General features: G+C 47.2%; 1 protein-coding gene across 6 annotated transcripts in view; it reads left to right on the top strand.

The window, feature by feature from the left end:
* The first annotated feature begins 310 nt into the window (after nucleotides 1-310).
* RNF144A (ring finger protein 144A) overlaps nucleotides 311-26575 on the top strand; it is a 163032-nt gene continuing 136767 nt past the window's right edge. For 3 of the 6 annotated variants that reach the window (XM_035273308.3, XM_035273301.3, XM_078350017.1), the window contains exons 1-2: nucleotides 311-508; nucleotides 23318-23517. The gene's annotated coding sequence lies outside the window, so the exon portion shown is untranslated. Of the gene's footprint in view, nucleotides 509-531; nucleotides 1150-20368; nucleotides 20485-23317; nucleotides 23518-26575 lie in introns of those variants that run through there. The other 3 variants (XM_035273303.3, XM_035273304.3, XM_054245243.2) reach the window with 3 other exon arrangements.

Genomic DNA, 26575 nt, shown 5'->3' with positions numbered 1-26575 from the left:
CGATTTACAGCGTTGGATTGGGTCACCCCTTCTTTCCTAGCTCGCTGATGTGTGTTCCCTCGGTGTGGGAATCAGGGGAGTGCCTTCTGGAGGCCACTGAAGCAGGAGTGGCGTTTCACGTTCGCGTGCCCGGGCGGTCCCCGCAGCCCCGCGTGGTCCCGGAGCCTGGCCTGAGGGCTGCGGGGCGGCTCCCGGCTTCGGGCGGGCGCGGGCGGGCGGCAGGGGGCGCTGTGCGGCGCGGAGCGGGCGGGGGCGGGGCCGAGCCTCCAGCGGGCCGGGCCTCTGTGCGCGCTCGCGCCCCGCCCGCGCCGCCGCCTGTCCCCGCGCGGGCTCTCGGCAGGCGGGAGGCGGCAGGGCTGGCGCTGCCGTGCTGGCCGTGCGGGCTGCGCGGGCGCGGGGAGGCGCGGGCGGCAAACGGCGGGCACCCGGCGCCCCGCAGCCGGCACCGGGCGGAGCCATCGGAGCCGCGCGTCGCGGCCGAGCAGGAGCCCCGGCCGCGCGGGCCCAGGTAGGGTGACGCGCGTCCCCTTTGTGTCGGCAGCGCCCTGGCCGGCCGCGGCGCGGGGACGGAGGGCGGGACGCGGCGCTGCGGGGCTGGCCTCGGGGCTCGGCGATCGCGGCCGCGCCTGCCCTGCTGGGTCCTACCGGGGCGCCTGGGTGGCAGCGGGCGAGGGAGGAGCGTCCCGGGCGGGCACCCGCGGGCTCTGTGCAGAGGACGCCCGCCCTGCCCTGCCCCTACCCGTGCCCCTGCCCCTGCTCCGGTCCCTGCTCCGGTCCCTGCCCTGCCTCCCGCCCCAGCTGTCCGCGCCCCAGCGCGGTGGCCACTTTGGGACCTGGCGTCCCTGCCTGCCCTGCGCGCTCGCGGGTCTGCGCTGTGGCGCGGGATCAGGGCGCCCGGGGCCAGGGTCCCGCGGGGGAGCTGGCGGCTGGGTCTTTCTGGATTCGGGGCCCCGCCCGCAGGCCCCGAGACTGGAGTCTCGGCCGCCGACGAGATCTGGGAAAGGAAGGGCGCCCTGGGCGGCCACCGGCGGGGAAGGTCGGAACTGGCCGAGGAGGACGCCCCCGTACATCCCCTGCGCGCTGGTCTTCGGCCGCCACTGCCCATTACCGGGGAGTCAGCCGTCGCCCGAGCCCCGGAGTTCCCCGCAGGTCTTACCCACCCCAATCCCCCGCTGCCGCCCCCTGGCCCCTTGCACCTTGCGTGGCTCCCGTCTGTTTTGTCGCCTATGTCTGCCTGGAGGCTTCCTGGTACCGGGGTGAAGGGGTGACTTCTTTACCCTAGTGGTCTTCGTAGGCAGGTCTCAGGATGGCCACTCCAAAAGTTCCTTTTTTCTAGAGAATCATAATTTTGAAAATCCGTTGAACAAATATCTTGTGCTTGCCTCGTTCGGGGTCAAGGCTGGGCAACAGAGGAGTGATACAAGGCCCCAGGGAACTATCCAGTGCGTCCCGGCTGCCCTGCGGTGAGAGGGTTCTGGCTCCTGCACTAGGAGGACACCTGGAAGAAAGCACTTCCGTAGTGGGGCCTGGGAGGTGGAACCGGGACATGCCCCAGTGAATGGGCCTGGGGTTGAGAGCTGAGCCTGGCAGTTGGGATGCATTTGTAAATGAAATGCTGGGAAGAAAGTAAGTTGGTATAGATGCCTGTGGAGCTGTGGGAGTCCCCACGAGGGAAGGGAGGGAGTCAGGGTGGCTTTGCAAGGGAGTGGGTGTCTGAGTCAAAGCTTGCAGGTGGGGCAGGTCCCAGGTGGTAGGAAGGGCCTCTGTCCAGAGAGAGCTGTCCAAGCAAAGGAAGAGGGAGTGACAAGGTATGTGACACGGTGAACTTTCCCAAGGGATTCACCCCAGTGGCTCCAAAGGAGACAACAGCCTTTTTGATTGTATTCTCTTCTCCAGTACTGAGATTAGGGAACCTCGTTTTTTGCCTGTTTCTAGTGCCTTTTACATTTTTGTTTTTATTTTTAAAGCCTGCAAAGGAAATGTGACTAGAGAGGTCAGATGAGGATACATGGTGAAGTCTTTGAATTCTAGACCAAGATTTTGGGTTTGACTCTGTGTCAGTGGGAGCCACTGATGGTTTTGGAGAAGGAGAGTTATCTGAGCCCTGCTTCAGAGTGCCTGCTGCAGTGTTAAGTGGAAGCGAAGGCGTGGTACAGTCTGCCTACTGTGGCCTTCAGAGTCAGACCCCCGCTGGCTGTGGGGTTCCACCTGCATCAGGCATCAAAGGTTGTGCATGGATTGAGGACCTCATGAGAAAATGGGTGCAAATAACCCAATTTTAATGGGATGGAAATTTTCCAGACCCAGCACAATTTGAGTTTTGCAAGAGGCCCCAATTCTAATGTCAGCAACTCTGGAAGGGGAGCTAATGAAAGGCAAACTCAAATGCATGACAAGGGCACCCCCAGGTCATCTGTGCAGTTCTCTCTGAGAACTCAAAGAGCATTGTAAAATGTATATATTTTATAAATAGATACCAGTGCCCTCAGCTTGCTACCTGGTAATCCCTGTAACCAGACTGTTAGTAGAGTAAGTCACATCTCCTGGGGATTCAGTGTGGTTTGGGACTTTGAAGGGACCTCACACTGCTCATCTAAAGCGGCTGAGGTTTAGAGGCAGACGTGCCGCTCTGGCAGGCAGCAGCAGGGCCAGGAGCTACAAGCCACGTTGTGTGCCTCGGAACATTTTCCCCTGTGGTCCAGCATGTGACCCCACTGCCTGCTTTTGTTCATATTTCTCTGCCCCCGCTGGAAGCCTTTCCCTCTGGGGGTAGAGATGGGTAGAGAGTCTGCCCTTGGAGACTGAGAATCACAGAAGCAGGTGGGCCAGCACCCATCTGCCAGTACGACTCCCTCGTTGTAACCATGGGAACCTTGTAGCTTGGAGAGGAGGGGTCAGGTAGCCCAGGCCACAGGAAGGGGTATGGCTGGTCCAGCCCTGGCATCAGCTTTTCTGGTTCTGTCTGCTGTCCCCTTTTCCCACACCTCACTTGCACTGGAGGATGGAGCTGTGCTCACTGTCTGCATCTTGGGTGGTCTGGAACCACTCAAGATGGTATTGAGCCCTCAGGCGCTCCCAGGGCAGGCCAAACAAGGAACCCCTGGCTTCCCAGGATGTGGGATCTCAGAGGCAGCCCAGAGGTGGGGAATGGAATGGAATGCTGCTAAGGAAGAGGGACTCTCCCTATTTTCTCTGGGGAATTTCTTAACTTTGAGATACAAAAATGAAGTTGATCATGTCTTTCTTTTCTTTAAGAAATAATAATTTCCAAGACCAGCTTCATTTCTCCATTGTTTCTGCATTACTGAAACACATGAATACCCTTTCTTAATTAGATGAAGATTTCTTAATTACCTGCTGGGTAGTGGGGCTGAAGGATAAAGCTTTTTACAATTTCCTGACCCAGCATGTTAACCTCCCTGGATAGCCTCAGTTTTTTGAGGATAAAACTGAGACATTGGCCTAAATGTTTTCCAAGATCCAGACATAAAAATGTACTGTTTGATCATGTTTTTTTCCCCAGGAGAATCAGTATTGCAGGGCAACTCACCAAGTACAAACATTTGTAAGGGTTTCTTTTTTTTTTAAGAGAAAATATTTTAACTTTCAGAAGAGTAGCTTTTTTCCCAAGGTGAAATGTTGAGAAATGAAGCTTTGAGGAGTGTGGCTCATTGCTGATAAGAGCCTTCACCTTGCTCTGCTCCACAAATAATCCAAGACCTGAATTTAAAAGTGCTAGCTTTCTGGATATTCTGTAGAACTGGAAGACGGGCTTTCTCTAAGGAGCAGGCATATAAGCTGGATGCCATGTTCCAGACAATGAAGTTGCTTGATGGCACGAAATATGCCTGCCAGTATTTGATCGTGTCAGGTGTGCTTGGCACTAGAGGTGGAGGAGGTGGTAGTTAGTACTCACTATGCATTTGCCTGATCTTCAGGGCTTTGCGTGGATTGTGGATGCAGTTCTCACACAGCCCCGCAGCACAGACATATGGGGCTGTCCCCAGCTGACAGAGGAAGAGAGTGAAGCAGACAGCAGGGATGTTGTCCAAGGTCGCACACACGTCAATTTTGAAGCCTGACTTTGAACCCAGAGGCCTGCAGATAATGATAGATCCCATGACCTTGAGGAGGCTACAGTCTAGGGAGTGGAAAGCTCAAACATTAACAGACAGTTTGAACAGTAGGGTCAGGGCAGCAGGGGACGTCTGGGCAGAGTGCAGTGGGACCCATGGGAAGGCGCCTGGATCAGCCCCCGTGTCAGGGAGTCTGCTGCTTGCTTGGGGCGATGATGCTGGTCTGGGATGGGAGGGATGAGTCAGAGTTAGCCAGGCAAATTAGATGGTCAAGGTCACATTTGGGGCCTGGGAACAGTCAGAAACAGCCTGGGGTGGACAGGAAACTTAGGACCAGCACATGGGCCGGAGCTCCCCAGCTGCCTTACTAACTGGCCTATTTGGGGTGGCTGATGGTCTCTGAGCTGTGTGGACGCAGATTTCCATGTGTGTTGTAGCCGCTTTCATTACTGACGTCTCCTGGAGGGCCCTGTTGGCGCATTTTCATTTTCACTGTTTTGTTTTGGAGCCTCTTTCCCTATTCCCTTGCCTGCTCCCGCAGTTCTACCTACTGGGAGAGTGAGTTCAGGGAAAGATCAGGGGAACCACCCATCGCAACCATTGTTTTCACAGTCAGCCACCTTGCTCTCACAGCTTCCCAGTGACCCAGAGTCGCCTGGGGCCAGCGACTGGGAACCTCGAACTAGACAGGAGCCCAGCACAGGTGCTGGATATAGCAGTGCAGGCTCCAGGGGCTTCTGCCCATGGGAGCTATGGGAGCAAAGGGGTGGGGTTCCAAGTCCCGAAAGTGGGTGTTGGCAGAGTCTTTCTTGATTAAATGGGCTTCTGTGTCTGTCCTAGGACTGTGCACTTATCTTACAACTGTGTGTTGCTGGGAATACTTTCTAGGTCTCCACAGAACTGCTTTTCGGGTAGTCCTTTGGGCCAGGCGTGTTTATTGTTGGATGTGTGGTGTGGTAAGGTCCTCTGGAGGGTGAGGGAATGCACAATGCTGCCAGCGAGACTGCTTCCACTGGCCATGCAGAGGGCACCTGCTTTGTCACAGTGCGTCTCAGGATCCAGGGTGTGCCACCTGGCTGGCGACCTGGTGGGTTGCAGGAGCCCTCTGTGCACCCTCCGTCACCGAGCAGTCTGCATCTTGTCTGCAAGCTTTCCAGCATTCTAGAGTGAACTCTCAGATGTCTGCACCCCCTGCTGGCCCCTGCTGCTGCCTCTCCAGTGAATGCTGCCCATATCCTCTGAAGGAAAGGGGGCCTGCCAGGGAGACAGCAGCCCTTCCCCCATCCCTATTCTGCTTCTGGGTAGTAGGTAGTATTCCCCTTCACAGAAATACTCAGCTGTCTGCACTGGGGGACTTTCTCCTCAAGTTCAAACATTCCCTGAAATAGACATGTGCTGGAATCAATGCACACGTTTTTTTAACTGTCTTTGGCAGCTTGTGTTAAGCCTGTAGGTGTCTTAACAGTTCTCTATTCAGAGACCTCCAGCAACTCTAGTTGCTTAAGTCACCTCTCAGCCCGCGGTTGAGAGTTCAAGCCTCTTCCTGCCTTGGCTCCAGCCTGTCTTTCCAGGGCAGATCTCAGCAGCTGCTGACTTGTGCCCTGGGGTGCTTTCCCACCATCCATGTGCCAGCTTCCTAATCATCCTCAAAGCCTCATTGCGAATGCTGCCTTTCCTTCTAGCTGTCAAATTACCTATGTGGGTGACTGTGGAGATGCTCTCCTCTGACACTGGCGTTAGATGGAGCCACATGGAGCAAAAGGGGAGAGTTAAAGCCCCAGGGCCCAGCGAGGTCCTGCAGGCAGGTGCCTGTGTTCTCTCTCCTCTTCCTGGGCAGAAATGTTTTCCCCACCAGGTGCTTCCATAGCAACTTTTTTTTTCAGAACCTATAGTTGCATTTAAAACTGTCTGAACTAATTTTAGTGACTTATGTAACTTTAGTGACTTATGTAATTTTAGTGACTTCCTCTGCTAAATTATAAGCTCTGCACGGGTAGCAACTTACTCATTGTCACATTCTCTCAGAGCCTATCATGCTCTTTCTGAATGGATTTTTGTTAAGTGATCGACTACAAGAGAGAGAAACCTGGTTCGGGAGGGAAGCCTGCAGCAGACATGAATGAAGACATGGAATTAGAGTTTAAATTCTGTACTCTGCCGTGATCTGAGCAAATCAGGTTCTCTCTTCAGATCAGTCACCCAACAGTACGTCGCAGAACTGTGAGAGGTTGGGTGGAATATCTGCTTGGGTTTAAGAGTGAGGGTGGCAGAATGTAGCCCGGTGGCCTGGAATGCAGAAAGAGAATCCTGGGTACAGCGATTGTGTAGACAACACGTATGTGAGATCCAGTGCAACAGCTGGCGAGCCTTCCATGGCCGTATTGCTGGGGTCCTGGGGCCCGAGGCCCTCCATGATGCATAGGAAGTGTGTGACGTGGCCCTTGCCTGGGATGTACCTCTCCCAGCAAAGCGAGGTGCATAACGCAGGACAGTTAGGACCAAGTGCCAGAATGTGCTCATCTGAGCGTGTGTCCTGTGAGTCTGGTGAGGAGGCAATTGTGGAAACTGGAGTGAGCATAATTGGGCTTTGGAGATCTGGGGTGATTAGTGAAGGGGGCACTCTGAGCTGGCACAGAGAGGGGCAAAGACCCAGGTGGGGCAGGGTTTGGATGTTGAGGAGACACAGCTATAGAGGAGGGCCCTTTGTCTCCCTTCTGAGCACGGGACTGTCATGGAAGACTGGGATGCTTTCACTAGTGCCTTGGAAGAGCTTGCCAGGTAGGGCCGAAGGGCCAGAGATGCATGTGGTTCTTCCCGTATTGGAGTTGAACTACAACTGCGAAGTGTGCTGTACTGTGTGAGGAGCCATTCTTCGTGTTCGCTGTGTTCTCTGTCTCCGAGGAACCCATTTGCTGTACCTTCCGTGCCCTCGGTCTGTGGTGCCAGTTGTGCACTCACAAGCGTGACGCAGGTGGTGTGCCCCGACGGAGCCTTTGCTTTGGGAAGGGTGCGGGCTTGCAGAGACCTCGGGCCGGCTCTTTGTTATGTGATGGTTGGAGAACGTTGGGAAGCACTTGGGTCTGCTTGTGGGTTTTCTGGCGGTCCTGATTGCCGCGTGGCGCGTCTTGGTAGAATAGGTACTGGAGCATTGTAGTCTAGGGCAGCGGCATCCAGAGAGCTTCCAGGAGACGTTCTGAGTTGGCACCTTAGATCTGAACTCTCTTGACTAAAACGTGTCCATTTCCTCCTGATCACTTGGCAGAAGGAGGAGGGTTGTAATCCCTAGTGTGGACGGGATAGGGCTGGATCTGTGCTCACAGGTCTCACTCACAGACCATAGTTCTTTCTCTCTTCTTCTTGTCTCAATGAAGCACCAGGCAAGACTCTGAAAACGGAGCCAGTTTGGTCGTTGGTGGCCAGCAGAGCAGCGTATAGGACCAGCTGTACTGGGGAAAAGGAAAAACAACCTCTTTATTTAATCTATTGTGAGACCCTAAGAAACCGCCTGTGTTTCAGCTTCTGCCTCCTTCCTCCCCAGTTGCTCTCCTTTCTTTCCCCTTGCCACCACGTGCAGGGGTGAAAGTGGCCAGATACGAGAATAGGATTTCCCATTTATCCAGAAACCGAAGCAGGCAGGAACTTCAGAATCTGATGTGGGCAAGCTGCAGGTAAAGGGCAGGTTCGAGGCCTAGAATCAAGATAGATGATTCTCTGTAATAGCTGCCTGCATCTGTATGTGTCTGTCTTCTCTCTCGGTCTCTGCGCTGGGGGTGCATCTCTTCCCATAAGGTCATCAGTCATGTTGGATGAGCGCCAACTCTGTTGATCTCATCTTCCGTTGATTGCATCTGCAAAGACCCTAAGAAGGTCACATTCATAAGCATCAGGGGATAGGAGTTCAGTATATCCTTTGGGGGAGATATGATTCGACGTATATGCACACGCACATACACGCACATATACACACATATACATGCATACATACACACAACACATATATATGTACCAGTAGCAGGTACGATGTGTGTTTGTGTTTGGATATGTTAGCATATGTTTGGTCAGCAACATAGACTAACAAGGACTTAAACAGCTTTCTGTTTCCCTGATAGCAAGGCACTGAAGGTAGGCGCTTCCAGGCGCTGGTGCAGCTGCTTGGGATGTTACTAAGGGCCCAGGTTCTCTCTTCTTTCTGCTCTGCCATCCTTAGCACGTTTTCCTTTGCCCCATGGTGCAGAAGTGCTGGCCATAGCTGCAGCACATCCGTGTTTAAAGCTGTGAGAGAGGTGGGGGAGTTGATGTCAGCTGCATCCGTCCTTTTTTGTCAGGAAGTGACAAGCTTTTTCAAAAGTCCGGCAGTTGACTCTTCAGGGCCCAGTGCTAGAGCTGGGCTGCATGGCCACCTCCTGGAGAAAGGGAAGGATAGAAAATGAGGGTCTGCCTGGGAGGAGGTCCTGGAGGACTGGACAGAGTAACGCATGTGAAATCCTGGCCATGCAGGGGTTGGCCATGCTAGGCCTTGGTAAACTGCCTTTTCCTCTTACCTGCTCTTCCTGGCAAAGCAGGAGCCATATGGATTAGGCCTAGAGCCATGTGCATGCAGCTTCAAGGATACAGGTGTGGTGTAAGAACACCTGCGCATTCATCGGTAGGCTCAGCGCGGGTGCAGTGTGGGCTGGGAATCCCAGTCCTGTCCTGGTCATCGTGTACACCTCTCGCACCCCGCACACAGGCTTCTTATAGGAGGTGCTCAATACATATTTGTTGAATCTGCATCTTTTCCCTCCAGAGACATTTGAGTCCAGAAACAACCACATGCATTCACTATGATAGTCATGGATGTCTTACTCTTCATTTCTATTGTTGTTGTTATGTATTTACTTTTGTTCTTTTACCCATCGTTTGGCAAAAACTACTTGGTACTGGGGATTCGGAGACACACTGGGACTGTATAGTGAAGGTGAGGGCTTGCAGAGAGGAAGGAATGGGGAGGGGGTACCTTTTCTGGAATAAAGGGGAGTTTGCCGTTCTGGAGTCCACATGGCAGGGATTCATCACTTCAACCTGCGGCATTTCATTGAGTCCAGTTTCACTCTAGTAAGAACAACCAGCTGGAACACATAGGAAGCCCTGTCGGTCCAGTGAGATTGCTTGCTCTTCACTTCTCCTGTTTGTGAAATAGCACAGGATTGGAGGTGCAGGGTTTTTCCTATGCTGAATAAATATTTGTGTAGCCTCTGCTCTAGGCCAGGTACTGTGCTGTCAACTGTAAAAACCTGAGCAAGACTCAGAAGGACGTGTGTGCAGCTCCTCCTGAAAGGAATGCACAGTTCTGCCTGCAGATTGGCCGAGGGAAGCATTTCTTACCTGTTAATACTTTAATCACTCCTGGGCTCTCTCCCTTTGGCCTGCAGCTCTGCTTCCTTGACGGTGACCTTGTTTTTTGTTTTGTTTTTTTTTTCTGTCCCTGGCCACGTGCAGTGGATCCAGCCTTTCCTCGTGAGGACCAGCTTGATTATGCCTGCCTAGGCGAGTGATCAGGGCCTTGAGCTGTGTCCTGCTGGCCTGACAGATAAGGGCTGCTTTTGGAGGCAGGCAGAATTTCTTCCTTGTGGAGCAGGAAAAACAGAATGCAGACAGGCAGAGGCGAAGCGAGGACCTGGAGCCGGGCTGTACTGTGTGGTAGCCTCTGGCCCTGCGAGGACCCAGAGTCCGTAAACTCTGGCCAGTCCTGATCGAACTGTGTTGTCAGTGGGTTTTGAGTGTGAAAAATAGAATGTAAAGTACCCAGTCATAATCGTTGATAGATTACATGTTGAGATGATTAAATTTTGGCTATATTGGGTCAAATCAAATATATTACTGAAACTAATTTCCCATGCTTTTTAATAAAATGTGGCTACCATAAAATTTAAAATGATGCCTGTGGCTTTCGTCAGACCGAAATGGTGCTGATCTGGAGGGCCTTGGAGAAGTGTGTCTCTTTGCCAGCCTTTGGACCAGCTCTTCTAGAGAGCTTACGTGCACTGGAGTCTGGGGTCCTAGCACGGACGGGGCCTTTCACCTGCATCTTGGGACTGGTTTGTGCCATTTCACTGTCACCAGGCATGTCCTACATGCCTTGAGTTTAGTTGTGGATGCTTCAGACTCTTGCCCCACTTGGCCAATTTGGAGACATCCTTCTCTGTAGCCTGTATTATTCAGACTCAACTGCCCAACCAACTCACCTCTGTCAGTCTCAATTCAGATTCCAACATGTTGGGGCCTTTTTAAAAAATGTGTAAAGTGGAGAGTTTGGGTCAGGCGAATTTAACATTTTTCCTTAAAAAACTACTGTCGCCGGGCGCGGTGGCTCACGCCTGTAATCCCAGCACTTTGGGAGGCTGAGGCAGATGGATCATGAGGTCAAGAGATCGAGACCATCCTGGTCAACATGGTGAAACCCCATCTCTACTAAAAATACAAAAAATTAGCTGGGCATGGTGGTGTGTGCCTGTAATCCCAGCTACTCAGGAGGCTGAGGCAGGAGAATTGCCTGAACCTAGGAGGCGGAGGTTGCGGTGAGCCGAGATCGCGCCACTGCACTCCAGCCTGGGTAACAAGAGCGAAACTCCGTCTCAAAAAAAAAAAAAAGCTACTGTCAAAACCCACCCTGATATCCATCATCTTTTTATGAAGTTCATTGCTGCAGCCCCCCTTCATTTCTTCGCTGGGTCCACCACCTGCCTGCGTGTTTTTCACTGGCATCATCCTGGCCTTCAGTGGTCAAGACAAATGGCACCCAATGGATCTTGCACATATATTTGATTCCCAGTGAAGACTGGTTGAGAGAAACCTCTCCCATACCTGTCTCTTCTCTGCACATCCTACATCTGCTCCCCAGACCGAGCCCGCATGTCTAGAATACTGTGTGCTCCCAAGGCCACCAGCTCCTCGCCTGGGCACTGCTCTTCTCCACTGGCTTCTGCATGCCCCAGGCCTCCGTGCTCCTCCCTCCCTTTCTGTCAAAACCACGCATTCCTCATTTGAGCCCTTGCCTTCAGAGTTGCCCCAGATTTTTTTCTGCATCTTTGAAACCTGTGGCTTTCCCTGGCCTTTTTTCCACGACTGGCCCCAAGGCCCCCTATCACCTGATGCCCTCTGTGGTCCTGGGTTTCCCTGTGGACTTCTTCCTTACCTGCTTATTCCTGAATCCTCTCCTGCCCCAGTGTCTCCTGCTGTGGCACCCTGCCTTTGGTGATGGTCAGAAACTGGCCCATCCTCTTCCTGCCACTTCTGGGGGTTCTGCATGGCCCCTTCAGGCCTCATCAGTTCCCTAAGCAGCTCTGGCATTTTGGGGGTGACATGGAATGAAGTCAGCATCCTTTTGCTGCCTAGGCACAGCAGACTTGGTGCCGAGGGCCTATGAGATTTGCCTGATGAAATATTTTTAAAAATTGGAAACAATTATTAGCTCTAGAGTATTAAAAAAAAAAAAAAAAACAATTGGCTGGGTGTGATGGCTCATGCCTGTAATCCCAGCACTTTGGGAGACTGAGGTGGGTGGATCACGAGGTCAAGAGATTGAGACCATCCTGGTCAACATGGTGAAACCCTGTCTCTACTAAAAATACAAAAAATTAGCTGGACATGGAGGCGCGTGCCTGTAATCCCAGCTACTCAGGAGGCTGAGGCAGGAGAATTACCTGAACCCAGGAGGCGGAGGTTGCAGTGAGCCAAGATCCTGCCATTGTACTCCAGCCTGGGTGACAAGAGCGAACGAAACTCCGTCTCAAAAAAACAAAAACAAAACAATTGTTGTTAACACATATGACATGTTATATCAGCAAAATTTAACTGTCATTGAGTTGACTGAAACTCCTTGCATAGTTACATTGGAATTGTATTTAACCTGATGTGAAGGTGCTTTTCAATTTTTGACACAGAGAGAGATGAGTCCTATGGAAGTCACATGTCCCTGAGTTAAATACTGCCCTTGCCGCCATAGATCCTCTCTTCCCAACTCTCCCTGATGGTGGAGTTGAGACTCTGAGTTTGACATTTATCTGTTGCACTTCCATAGGTTGAATGTACAGTGAGCTTGGCTCCGGGAGCTAAGCCGTGTGTGTTGCTCATTTTGAATTTCCAGCGCAGGACGTGGCATGCTGAACTTCAGTCTGGGAAACTTTTCACTGACCTCAAGACTTTTTTTTTTTTTAATAAGAGACATTCGGATCCTGCCTGAGGGTCTGGGTTTTCTTTTTCCTGAAACACCACAATATGGTGGTTTTCAAAACCCTGCATGTCTATAAGCTGACCCCAGATGGCAAAACCCTTAGCTGAGATGCTAATAAAAATAATTATTGGGAAGCTCATACAATCATAGTTTGGAAGACTTTAGTTTAAATTACATTTGAATATTTCCTGGTATTGACTTATACGTGTTATCCACACCTACTATTTATGTAGAAATCAATTTAGCTACAATGTAACTACCATTATGTGATAATAAATAGCTTTGGAGATAGGATAAAGTTTTTCTTGTTAAGCATGGAACCGTTATTTTTTAAAAAAAACATTTTTCTAAGAGAAAGTAGCTAAAAAGGGCATTTTCTAGTATGATGAAGTGGGGCCTGCTGCAGGAAGGAAATAAATATCAATCATGTTGGCTCAGCAGAAAGAATGAATTTCTAGGCCTAAACTGGGTGAAAGGATGGCTTAAGGGAAAATGCCTTATTTTTATTTGCAGGGGCAGGATTACTTTAGACAGTTGCACTCTGGGGAGTCCAGCTCAAAGAAATGATACTAAATGTGGAGAAAAGTAAGTGCCTGATGCACAAATGTATTTCTTCATGTTTTTAAAAGAATAACAGCCCCATATGGAAAACATCTAACTATGGCTAAGTAAATACCATGCTCTAATTAGATAAGATTTTTGGAGATAGTGGGCATGGGAAATGTTTATAATAGATTATTAAATGAAAACAATTTTGAGACAGACTTGTATAGTTTGATGTACAAACATGAAAAATGTACTGAGGAAAGGAATCAGAACTCATAAGGATTGTGACATTTTCTCTAGTTTTAATTTTTCAATTATGGTTTTATTTCATTTTTAGTGCAGTAAATTATTTTAGTTTTGTAAAAAATTAATTATAAATCTGTCACGCCTCAGTATACACATACAAATTTCATTACTTCGTATATCACAAACACACACACACATATTTATATATATATACACACACATATCATTTAATTTTTTGAGATAGGATCTTGCTGTTGCTTGGCTGGGGTGCAGTGGTACAATCTCAACTCACTACAGCTTCAATCTCTGGGGCTCAAGCAGTCCTCCCACCTCAGCCTCCTGAATAGCTGGGACCACAGGTGTGTGCCACCACATCCAGCTAATTTTTAGATATTTTTTTAAATAGAGATGGGGATTTGCCATGTTGCCCAGGCTGGTCTCGAACTCTTGAGGTCAAGCAATCCTCCCACCTTGGCCTCCTAAAGTGCTCAGATGACAGGCATGAGCAACTCTGCCTGGCTAATTATATATATTTCAACCAATAAATCTACCTTATATCTTCAGTGGACATTTTGCTGCTGCGGGGAGGAGCCCTCCTGTTATTAATAAATTGGACAAAGCCATGCAAGCTTCCACGTTGCCCTGGAAGGGCTGCCCTCCCAGGCTGACCTGATCTCATCCCCTGCAGGTGTGACTGAGTGCTGTTCATGTCAGAACTGGGATGGTGTGCCTTGCAGAGTCCAGAAGCATCTCCTAGGGCAGCGGCTATGGTCAGTGCTTGAGCAGAGAAGGCAAGACTGGAGACAGAGACAGGATCCTGCTCAAGACTTCAGGCCCTAAGCTCTCTCCAAATGTTCCTGTTTTATTCAGCTCTAAAGTGAAAATAGTACTAGGGTTACTTCTTCTGTGGGGATCCCCTGGGGATTAAAGAAATCATGCCTATGAAACATTGAAGAAAAACCATGAAGGCCTATCCAAAACGCACATCCACAAATCACCCTTGGAATCCCACAGGTTGGAAGCTGGGTTTTGGGAATGGGGAGGAACAGGCCCTGCTGGGCCGCCCGTTCCTCACTGTGGAAAACTTCATTGGCTTAATAAAAGACTGTCCTCTGGTCCACAAAAATGGAAAGTATTTGAGCCATCTGCTTTTCTTCCCCCCTAGTTTTCAGGTAAAGTTAGCCTAGATGAAATAATGCCATATTTTCATTTTTTTTGAATGATCTGTTTTGGTGGTTATTTTGTTTTAAATGAATGGTGAGAATGCCAGAGGCTCTTGTATTATTTAGAAGTGTGCGGTTTAACCTGCAGATGTTTGGAGACTTTCAGTCTATCTTCCTCTTACTGATTTCTAGTTTCATTCCATTGTGATATGAGGGCATACTTTATGTGATTTTTGTTTTTCCCTTTGTCTGTTTTTACATTTAAGGTGTGTTTTGTGGCCTGGAATATTTCCTTTGGATTAAAGGAATGTGTATTCTGCTGTTGTTGGATGGAATATTCTTTATCAAGTAGATCAAGTTGATTGTTAGTGCTATTCAGTTCAACTATGTTCTTATTGATTTTCTGCCTGGTGAATTTGTCCATTTCTGATAAAGGGGTGTTAACATCTACAGCTGTTAGTAGGGGATTTGTCTGTTTCTACCTGCAGTTCTGTCAGTTTGCTCTGTTGTACGGTATTACATGGTTAGCATTATTATGTCTCGGAGATCTGATCCCTTAATTATTTTGTGGCGGCCCTCTTTGTTGTGATGATTTTTCCTGCTTTGAACTCTGCTTTGTCTGAAATGAACATAGCTGGTCCAGCTTTATTTTGATGAGTGTTAGCATGGTATATCTTTCTCCATCCCTTTCCTTTTAACCTGAATCTTCCTATTTGAAGTGGGTTTCCTGTGGCCAACACAACATGTAGTTGATGTTTGCTATTTTACCCACCCTGAATATCTGTACCTTTTAACTGGTATATTTAGACCATTCACAATTACACACACATTTAAAATAGAAAATGCTGTGTATTGCTTTTGAAGATTTTTTTCCTTAGCATATTAAGTTACCTTATTCCTTTACAAAATTACACAGCCAAAGGAATTGCTTTGTAAGCTCTTTAACATTGGTATGTGTTTTATCTCACCATTCTAAATAACTATTTTTCCCCGTGGTAATGCCTCTGCTATATAACAAGCTCCTTATTTTGTGCCTACTTTGGTATCCGGTCGGGTAAATCAATTGCTTCTTTGTGAGCAGTTTAAGCCCAAGACTCAGCTTCATTTTTATGAGTGATATCTTAGAATCAGGAACGATGGTAGAATTAGCCAAATGCCTTTTATCACTATAAGAGAATTTTAAACAATACTCTTTAATTAATTTATAACCAATGAACCAACGAGTTTGTTTCATAGCTATAATTTGACAAATGCCTCCACTACTGAAGAGTGTGTTTCATTTCCCCCCAGAGAAGACAAGTGCAAAATAACTCACTGCAGGGCAACTCTGAAGGGATCCCTGTGTTTCCCAGCATACAGACTATTAGTATACGATGCATGCAAACAGAGAGGTGCTTTATGAAAGCGGGACAAGGCGTCTATTCACAGTAAAGTCAAACAAACCACACGTGAAACCTCCACTTATAGTGGCTGCTTAAGCTTCACTGCACAGAGCTATACTGCTTTTTGAAATATTAACTTGCAAGTTCAGCAGCAGCAAAAAAAGAAAAAAAAAAAAAAAAACAAACCACCACCACCAACAAAAAAACAGTCCTAACTTGGAAATTGAAAGTCTGGAAGAGTAGAGGGATTCCTTTGGAACCCCTCTGTGTACGTGTGTGTAAGGAATTGTAGGAGGGTCTCTCATGAGCAGTATTTTGCTGTGGTAACCAGTGGGCACAAAGTCTAAAACACTCATTCCTTATGGAGAAGAGAGAGAAAGGATATGGAGAAGGAAGAGCCTCCACTAACTGGGATTTCTATGTGGATTTCAGAGCCGACCTTACTCAGGGAGCCTGCAGTGCACAGAAATGCTGTCTTTTTGTGGGATTTTAATTTAGAGTTTACAATTTGTTATACGTATGAGATACAATCCTTGGTGAGGCAAAATAAAAATAATTGGTTTTTCTCAGTGTGTAGTATCTCACGGGTACTGTATCTAAAGTCTTTAACCTCTAAAAATTTAAAGTTATAAATGCAGAGAGCAAAAAAAAAAAACAACTTTGAGGGAATATAACGGAGAATAAAATTTCCTTTATTTTAAAGCAATTGTCTACATTTTAAAATTTTCATTCTAGAAAAATTGTATTTTGAGTATATAACTTAAACGTATATTCACAAATGGGATCACAGTGTATAAATACTTTTGTGCTGTGCCTTTTTATTTCCTGATGTGCCATAGACATCTTTTCATGCCAAGACGTGCAGGTTCAGCTAATTCCTCACTCGTATAGCTGTACTATTTATTCAGCTTCTCTTCTGTTGAGAGGTATGTGAGTAGATTGTCAGAATGCTTCCAGAGTTTTTTGTTTTGTTTTGTTATACACGTCAAATTTGTTTTTGCCAGTGTATCTCTAGAGTAAATACGTAGGGCGGTACATGTGTGTCAGAGTTAAGTGTGTTTTGTATTTTGATCTGTTTCCAAGTCATTTTCCAAAATGACATCTATCCTTATACTGCTAAAAAATGAATGAAAATTCCTTTCACCACATTCAACAGTATTGGGGTTTTATTCAGCAGTATCAAGGTTTTTAATCATTGCTGATTTGACAGTGAAATATGGTATCTTTTTACTTCACGTCTCTAATTAGGGGTAAGTTTCAGTGTCTTTTCAAATGTTTATCAGTCACTGCTATTTCTCTTTCTGCTAACCTATTCACATTCTTTACCTGCTTTTCTATTGCAGTGTTTCCTATTGATATTTTTTGTAATAAATGAGGAGTTTTAATTTTTCATTACATGAAATAAGAGTAATTATTCCCAGTTTTATTTACTTTTTACTTGTCTGTTATTTCTTTTCAAATAGAAATATAATTTTCATGTAGTTAGAACTTTACAACTTTCTTATTTTCGAAGTTCACTTTAAAGGCTTTTCTCTGTGCTGAGTTATACATATTTTAGTTATTTCTTTTTCCTCTGATAAAATTGTAATTTTACTTTAACATTGTCAGGAAACCAGCCTAATCTTTATTCCCAGCCTATTTTCTCCCCACCTACAGCATCTGAAAACTGTTTAGTGAATGACCCATCTCTATTATTCTGAGATACTACCTAGAAGTATTTAAAGATATTTGCATAGAAAACTCTGTGGAGTCCTGGATAAGAGCAGGTGCTCTGCAGCTGGACATGGGTTGCTACTGACTAGCTATTTGATCTGGAAAAGGACTTTAACCTGTTTCCTCTTATGTAAAATGCAGCTCTTTTGCAGTAGCTGTACTTTCCCAATATTGTGCTTATCACAGCCAAGTTCAGTGATTATCACCAGGTCAAGGTGGAGTAGATTCCCTCTGTGTTTCTGATTACCAACTAGGCCATTGTGTCCCCTTCCTCCTGAAAAATCCCCTGCTCCCTTGAGACATGTGCCATCCGACTGTACCATCCCTTTTCCTTCTTCTTTGAGCCTTCTACAGATACGCCCTCCTCTTGTCCTCCTCCACATTCATAGACAAGATTAGCAGCTAATTCACCATCTTCGTCTTCCTTCCTGTCAGTACTTTGGCCATTTCAGCATCTGCATAGCAGGCCATTCCAAAACCAGATCCCTCACTTTCTTCCTTGGCCGCCTCCTCCTTTTCATCATCCTCTTCAGTCCTACATTAACTACCCATTCCTGCAGTAACATGCAGTTCTTCTAAAATCTGGACATGCGGCGTCTCATTCTGAGAGCACCACCCTCTCAGTGCAGCTCTCCTGTTACTCCTTCCACACTGGTCAGTCTTCATCCCTGAGCTGCATCTCTGTGTCTGGACATCCGAGAGCACCGCGGCTCCATCCTCAGGCCTCTTCTGCTGTCTTTCCCTTCTACATCCCTGCCCACATGAGCTCATTTAGCCTCCCATGTTAATGTTAACAGCATGTAGTTGGCTTCTCACTTTGTGTCCCCAGACCACCCCCATGAGCCCATGCTTGTTCTCGGCACGGCAATCTGCACACCTACCCTAGGGCTTCTGAGGGACACCCGAGTCATGGACGATGTTGCTCACACGCCCGTTCAGGACAAAAGTCTGGAAGCATCTTTGACTTCTTTCTTGCCCTCCTTGCTTCCCTACCTCCCTTCCTTTCTCCCATCAAATGCTTTGGGAGGTATCTTCAGAATCTGTCGGATTTCTGCTTGTCACTGCTTTTCCCTGTTCCTTTAGGCTGAGTCACCTAAGGGAACACTTCTCTTAGGAACTGGGGCGGCTTGGCCTAGGGGAGCAGTGAAAGCTGGGAGAGCTTCGCTCTCACTTCTCGTCAGGGGCAGTGGGCATGTTTTTGGAGCATGTTCTTCTCCATATGTTCTCACGCCCTGCGTGCTCATTTCACGCAGGGGTCACTTAAAATACTGCATCTTTAGAGAGGCCTTAAAGACTAAGGAAGTGGCACCTCTTTTCTTTACCTGGCTGTATTTTATTGTAGCTCTTACCACTAACTGATGGTATATATATATATATATATATACACACACACACACACACAGATGCATATGTGTACATGTGTGATATGTAGATGCATGTATACACATATGTATACATGCCTGTGTGCATATAGATACATTCTCAGCCTGCAGGGTTCTAAAGGTTTTGAGTGGTTATCACTGTTTTTCTCATAAGCCTTTTCACTGTAGTGATTTCAGCTGCTGCTATTTTGGTGCCTTTATTTAACAAGGAGTCATCTTATATAATCTTAAAAAATCACCAAGAGGATCCTTTTCTATATTGATATACACACACTTGGTGAAAGAAATAAATGAATAAAATCATTTCTTTAATGTGTCTTTTTGCATCAGGTTGACTTTCTCAGGTTATTCTGAACCATTGAGTCTTTTGCTCGTAATTTGAAGTAGCTTCTGTGTTCCTAGAAAGGTGTAAGTTAATTACTTGTATTGAAATTACCAGAAAACCACGCTGCTAGGAATGAGAAGCACTATCGTATCCTTTAGTAGATCGGATTTTCTCCGAGTGACACACAGGTGTGTGTGTGTGTGTGTGTGTGCGTGCGTGTGTGTGTGTGGGTGCATGCGCGCGTGTCTGTGGGTGCGTGCGTGCGTGTGTGTGTGGGTGCGTGCGTGTGTGTGTGTGTGGGTGCGTGCGTGTGTGTGGGTGCGTGCGTGTGTGTGTGTGTGGGTGCATGTGTGTGTGTGTGGGTGCGTGTGTGCGTGCGTGCGTGTGTGCGTGGGTGCGTGCATGTGTGTGTGTGGGTGCGTGCGCGCGTGTGTGTGTGCGTGGGTGCGTGCGTGTGCGTGCGTGCGTGCGTGCGTGTGTGCGTGCATGTGTGTGTGTGGGTGGGTGCGTGTGTGGGTGCGTGCGTGCGTGTGTGTGTGGGTGCGTGCATGTGTGTGTGTGGGTGCGTGCATGCGTGTGTGTGTGTGTGTCACTGAGGGCCAGTGTGGTCTTACAGGTTCCTACATTGTCTGAGTTCCTTGAGAGCAGGTACCACGTCTTCTTCACCTTGTTATCACTCCTACTGGGTGACTCAGCACACGGTCGGGGTGCAAGAAAAGGTTGAGGAGTGCATGAACATCTGCTCCGTGTGTTTCTGCTGAAACCCAATACGTGCACTCCTGGTGTTCTGCAAAACCAGGTACTAAAAATGTGAGACCTTCATGAGAAACATGAGGACAGGGACTGACCACTCAATACCTGTGTGACTTTGTAGCCGGAGTAGTATGAAGAACTATTCTTGATTCCTAGGTACGCATGCAGCCTGGCTGGAGGCTGAGTGTCAGAAATACGGATGACAAATGACCAAGTGAAATGCTGTGGCACTTCATTAGCGCCATGCCGGTGCTAGGAAAATGCGGATCCAAGTCAGTTGTGTGACCCTTGGCTGCTGTCCAAGTGGGGACAGGAGGCTTTGCAACCTACCAACAGCCCGGGAGCCACACTGGGCTCGCAGCACACCCCTCTGGGCAGAGGGCTCTGTGGCCAGGCTCTCTTTATAAATCTTTTTATAATGGAGCTGGAAAAGGCTTCGTTTGTCAGTGCACCAGCTGAGCAGAGAGTTTTCTACCTGCTGGAGGTTATAATTCTGTTTACAGGCTCTTCTTACCTGGAGAAAATGGCAGAAGCTGTAGTAAAAAAGACTGTATTGTCTTTTGTTTGAAGGCTCAGAATTTATTGCCAAATAAAGGCAGAGAATAGATTTGCAACAACGTGGATTCCATTTTCTGGAATGGGTATCTTCATGCTGCTCAGGACCGAGGAGGAACAGCTTTCTGGAGGTGAGAGGCTTGCTCTGTGCAGGGCCAGGTGATGACTGATTGGAGGCTGTGTCAGGGTTCTTGGCTGGGGAGACATTAGCATCAAAGGCCTTAGCTTGAGCAGCCTGACCCTGAGTGTTGCAAGAAAATTAGCATCCTTAGGCCGCATGTGGGCAATGCTCCTTATTTTAGTTAAGGGGCAGTAGGGTGGGAATATCTGCCCAGAAGATATGTGGGCCTGTCCACCAGCCTGTGTCTTCTGCTCCTCTGATTGTCTCCTTTGAGAAAACCAGGATGGCGCTGCAGAGGCAGAGTGGGAGAGAGAAAGTTGCAGTTGAATTTGTTCTTTGCTTCCTGAACAGAAATGCCTAAAATTAAGCAGGGTTTACATGTAGTGTCGCAGTCCCGATGAACGAAAGCTATACTGAGAAAAGAGAACATTTGGGAAATCCTGAAGTAATCTTGCCATCGTCTTTTAAAAGTTTTTCCACTTGGCATGTTTCTTTCTTTTAAAATCAGAGTTCTATTAAAATACAGTTCACGCAGCGTAAAAGTCATTCTGAAGTACGCCATTCTGTGGTCTGTAGTACAGTCAGAGCTTTGTAACTAACATCACTCTAATTCCAGGGCCTTTTCGGCACTTACTCCTTATCCTCAGTTCCAAGCCTCTGGAAGCCTGTGATCTACTCTCTGTCTCTATGGATTTCTGTTCTCAACCTTGCACGTGAATGGTTCCATAAAATCCACGTCCTACGTGTTCTTTCGTGTCTGACGTCTCTCACCTGGCACAGTGTTCTCGAGATTTACCCATGTTGTGGCAGGAACCAGTACTACATCTCTTCATTTGGCTAAATCCACTGCATGGATTCACCTCTTTTTTTTTATATACATTCAGCAGTTGATGGACATATGGGTTGTTCTCACTTTTTGGCTATTATGCATAATGCTGCTGTGAACATTTCTGTATAGGTTCTTGTGTGGAGGTGTATTTTCCTTTATCTTGAGTACTTACCTAGGTGTGGAATTGCCGGACCATATGACGACTCCATGTTCAACACCTTGAGAGCTACCCAACTGTTTCCTAAAGCAGCTGCCCCACTTTACTTTCTCCCCAGCAATGTGTAAGAGTTCACACTGCTCCACATTTACACTTGCTATTAGCTGTCTTTTGATTCTAGCCATCCTAGAGAGTGTGAGGTAGTATCTCATTGGAGTTTTCATTTGCATTTCCCTAATTGATTGGTCACGTAGAGCATGTTTTCATGTGCTTATTGGCCACTTGAATATCTTCTCTGGAGAAATGTCTATTTCAATCCTTTGCTCATATTTATATTTGAGTTGCCTCTTTATTGTTAAGTACTTTATATATTCTGAATCTGAGGCCTTTATCAGATATATGATTTGCAAATGTTGTTTTGCATTCTGTGGGTTGTCTTTTTACTCTCTTGATGGCGTTTTTGACATACAAACAACTTTAACTGGGATGAATTGCAATTTATCTATTTTTTCTTTTTTGAGCTTTTAGTGCCATATTTAAGAAACTATTTCTTCATCTGTGGTCATAGAGATTTTCTTTTATGCTTTATTCTTAGAGTTTTATAAATTTAGCTATTATATTTAGGTCTATGATTTATTTGCTGTTAATTTTTGTAAAAGGTTTAAGGTCTGTGTCTAGATTCAGTTTTTCAGCACTATTTGCTTAAAAAAAAAAGCACTATCATTTACCTATTGAAATGTCATGACACTCTTGTCAAGAATCAATTACATAAATGTAGGGACCTACTTTTGGACTGTCACTTCTAATCCATTAATCCATATGTCTGTCCTTATGTCACTATTACCCTATGTTGATTAATATAACTTTATAGTAAGTTTTGACATTAAGAAGTGTAACTCCTCCATTTTTTTTTTAAAGATTCTTTTGACTGTTAAGCGTGTCTTGGATTTCTTGGTGAATTTTAGGATTAGCTTGTCAATTTTTATTTAAAAAGGCAGCTGTGATTTTAATAGAGATGACATGTAATCTGTTCACCAATTAATCAGTCTGTTAATATATTAGTTTGGAACGTGTTGCTGTTTTAACAACATTGTCTTCCATCCATGAACATGGGATGTCAGTCTTTTTAGGGCTTCTTTAATTTCTTTTAATGTTGTTTTAGTAGTTGTTAATATACAGATCTTACACATCTTTTTAAGTACTTGTTTTTAAGTATTCTTTCTGGTGCGATTCTAAAGTATGTTTCTTGTAATAACATAGAGTTGTTACTCATTCAACCAATTCCTGCCACGTGAATGGAGCGTTTAAACCATTTGGTGTAACTACTGATAATGTTGAATTTATGTCTGCCATTTTATTATTTGTTTTCCATGGATCTTAATGTCGCTTGTGTGTGTCTCCTCTTCTGTTTTGCCTCCTTTTTTATTAGTTTATTTTATTCTCTTTTAATTCTATTTTTATTTCATTATGTGCTTTTGAGTTAGTTTTTTTCATTGTTGCCCTGAGGAGCAAGTTTTCTGTGGATTTGTACCTCTCTCTATAGGAGACTCACAGGGCAAAGCTGAATGGCTGCGATTGAAAAGGAGGGGACAGAGTGAAGATTGAGGGACAGTTCGTTATCTCAGAATTGTTTGTGTTGATGGATTTATTCAATAACTTCTTGGCAAATTTTTTTTAACATAGTAAACCTCAGTTTTTTTCTCCAGTGTACTATTATGCTTCTCAAATCTCTGACTGGATAAGATTTCTAATGATGTCAGTAGCCTTTCTTCTGGATTTGAAGATGAGAAAGGCTTTGTATCCTTCTCCTCTCTTCCCTGCTCCTCTAACTTCCTATGTCCTTCTGTTGTTTCTTAGGCATTCAGCACCCTGCGGACTCTGACATGCCCCCAGCCTCCCCCAGCTCTGCAGGGAGCCCTGGTGCCAGAGACGTTCTCTCGCTTCTCCCTACGTGCGCCTGACCTGAAGGCAGAGCCGTCTGAGTGTGCATAAGCACAGCAGGACACCAGGACCTGGCCTGAAGATATTTCCTCTCCTCCCCTCTGGACTTCTCAGAGGTAGCTTTGAATTTGGAAGATGAAGGCTTGCAAACCTTCATTGATCTCTTCTTAGCGGAATCTCAGGCCATTGTTGGTAGGCCTGCCTGGGTGGATTTTTCTATACTTCTTCAGCCATGCCTTATAGGCAGTTTTCTAGTAGGTTTCCCTGGAATGAATTTTAAGATAGTGTTCAACACATTATTTTGTGCTGTTGTAGTTATTTATACTTTGGAAAGATTTCCAGGTTTGTTCATTTGCTGCTTATAGCAATCTTTTGTGTCTCCTGTTTTAGATCTCCCTGATTCACTAGTGCATTGAGAACACATGGATTGAGCTGCTGCACATGCCAGGCACAGCTCTAGCGCAGAACGCAGTGGAGCACATCAGTGCCTGCTCTCATGGAGATTCTGTGTTTTGGGGAGCACAAGTGGAGGATGGGGTGGGGACAGGCAGGAAGATACAGACAATTTCCATTTGACAGTAGCAGAAGCAAATTATATGCTATGCAACAAGATCTAGATATTGTAGAGAAAAGAAAAAGTAGACCATGTTTAGTGGGATGGGGCAGGTTTTAGTTTTAAGTGGGGGGTCAGGGAGGTCTCTAAAGGTGAAATCGAACATGGACTTGAAGAGGGTACATGAAGTAGCCATTTAGCCTCTGGGCAAGAGCACTGTGGAGAGAAGGACTGGTAGCTGCAGCGTACTGACAGCTGGAGGAGCACCCAGGCCAGGGTGGCTGGAAGGACGCAGCACAGAGCCATGAGTTGGGGCAGGCTGGGAAGTAGCAGGATCTGGCTGTGCCTGGCATTGCAGGCTGTTGGGAATTCTAGGTTCATTATGGGAAATCAGTGTAGGGTTTTAAGCAGAGAAGCAGGGTCTGTTTCATTTTAATAGGCTTATTCTGGCCTCCGCATTGAGAATAAACTCTAGAGGGTGGAGGACAAAGGTATAAGGTGGAGACCCTCTTGAAGGAGATGTAGAAGGTGGAAGACAAGGCCAGAGTCGAGGAGCCCATCCCAGAGGACATTGGAGAAGGTGGAGGACAAGGCTAAAATCCAGGAGACCATGTCAGAGGCCACTGTAGTAATCTAGACAAGAGGCAGTGGGCACACTGGTGACAGCAGCAGCAGCAGCAGCAGGGAAGAGTGGCCAAATTCCGGATACAGCTTGAAGACAGAGCCCTTACCATGTCCGTACAGCGTGGTTGTGAGTATGAGGAAAAGGGGAACACCTGTATTGATTCCAGGGACTTCAGTTTGAGTCACTAGATGGTGTTGTCACCATGGAGATGGAGTAGTTTGCAGCTAGAGGAGGTTTGGGTGCAAAAAGGGATTCAGAGGCTGGGCGCAATGGTTCATCTGAGGTGGGTGGATCACCTGAGGTCAGGAGTTCAAGACTAGCCTGGCCAACATAGCAAAACCCCATCTACTAAAAATATGAAAATTAGTGGGGCATGATGGCAGATGTCTGTAATCACAGTTACTCGGAAGGCTGAGTCAGGAGAATTGCTTGAAACCTGGGAGTCAGAGGTTGCAGCGAGCCAAGATTGTGGCATTGCACTCCAGCCTGGGTGACAAGAGCAAAACTCTGTCTCCAAAAAAAAAAAAAAAAGAGAGAGACAGATTCAGAGTTCAGTTTTGAACTTATTGAGTGCGAGAAGATTATAAGACACCCACATGGAGATGCCGAGTGGATGGTCCTATCCAGATCTGATCCTTTAAGAGGGCAGTCTGCTGGAGAGGTGACAGGAGTCTTTGGCCTTTGGTTGGTATTTCAAGGAATGAGATCAGATGAGACCCCCAGTGAAAGAAGAGAGAAGCTGTAAGGACTGGGCCCTGGGACATTCCAGTTTCATGAGGAGCAGAAGATGACAAGCCAGGAAAGGAGACCAAGAGAGAACAACCAGGGGGATGTGGGGAAACCAAGAGCCTGGGGAGGAGGACTACAAATGGAGGCTCGGTTCAGCCGGGGCCAGCAGTCTGTGCCTGCGGCAACACAAGCTGGATTGGAGAGAAGGGTGCAGGGGAAGATGTGGAGACGGACTGTAGACAACTCACTTGAGCTGCTGCAAAAGGGAGCAGAGTCTGAGGTGATATCTGGTGGGGTAAAAAAGCTTAGAATTAGTTTTCAGTTGGAAGCCTTATCAGCATGTTGATATGGGGTGATTTCATAGAGAGGAAAATATGGATTACATGGGATGGAGGTTGCTGAAAACACTTCTTGAGTAGGAGAGAGAGATGGGTTTGTAGACATGTGGAGTTACTGGCTTTAGGAGGCAGGTGGATAGTTATCAGTGGGGATGGATCAAATGACAGATACATGTGTGGGTGGTGCTAGGACACTCTGCAGTTCTCTTCTGATGCCGACCTTTCTTTGTGAAGTGGGGAGTCAAAGCCAGCATCTGAGCATGCCACATGGAGGAGGGATTGGAAGTTTGTAGAGACCAGCAGGCAGCAGGAAGTCCTCTAGAGAGGAGGTGCAGAGCGGCCGTCTGATGGCCTTCAGAGCCCACTTGAAGCTCTGGCCTCAGATTCAAAGAGCCACTCTGGGTGATTGAGTGCCTCTCCAGATAGCCCCGCGGGGGAACTGATACATGCAGGAGGTCAAGAACTGAGAGATCTTTTGGCCAAGCTGAGAGGGACACAGTGAAAGTGTGGCCGCAGTGGGTAGTGTGTGCCGGGGAGACAGGATCCTAATCTCAGAGAGCATGGAGACAGGGAGGTGAGGAGAAAGGACAGCGGGGCTGAGGGAGGAAGGAGCAGAGGAGGAGCCATTGGAGATGCGGGAAGGTGCTGGGCGCTGTGGGACCTGCAGTGGCACAGGCAGTGATCTGAGATGGTGCGAGGAACCAGCTTATGGGGTGTCTGCGGGAGCCCCAAGTTCCAGCGTTCCTGTCTGCAAGCCTGGCTCCTCAGTCATCCTGCCTCCCATTTTCATTGTCTGTACTTTAAAAGGGCTACTGGGGAGATCTTCCCTTCCACCTACTCGATTGCCTACTTACCTCTTTGGTGATCCTGGGAAGGCAGGATTGTTAAGGTGTCACTGTTGCATTTCCTGGCTGGGACACTGTGACCCA

The sequence above is a fragment of the Callithrix jacchus genome, chromosome 14 (genome assembly GCF_049354715.1).
Source record: "Callithrix jacchus isolate 240 chromosome 14, calJac240_pri, whole genome shotgun sequence".
NCBI classification, from domain to species: Eukaryota; Metazoa; Chordata; class Mammalia; order Primates; family Cebidae; genus Callithrix; species Callithrix jacchus.
Note: the sequence above shows the minus strand (reverse complement) of the source record. Positions and strands in the feature narration are given on the sequence as shown.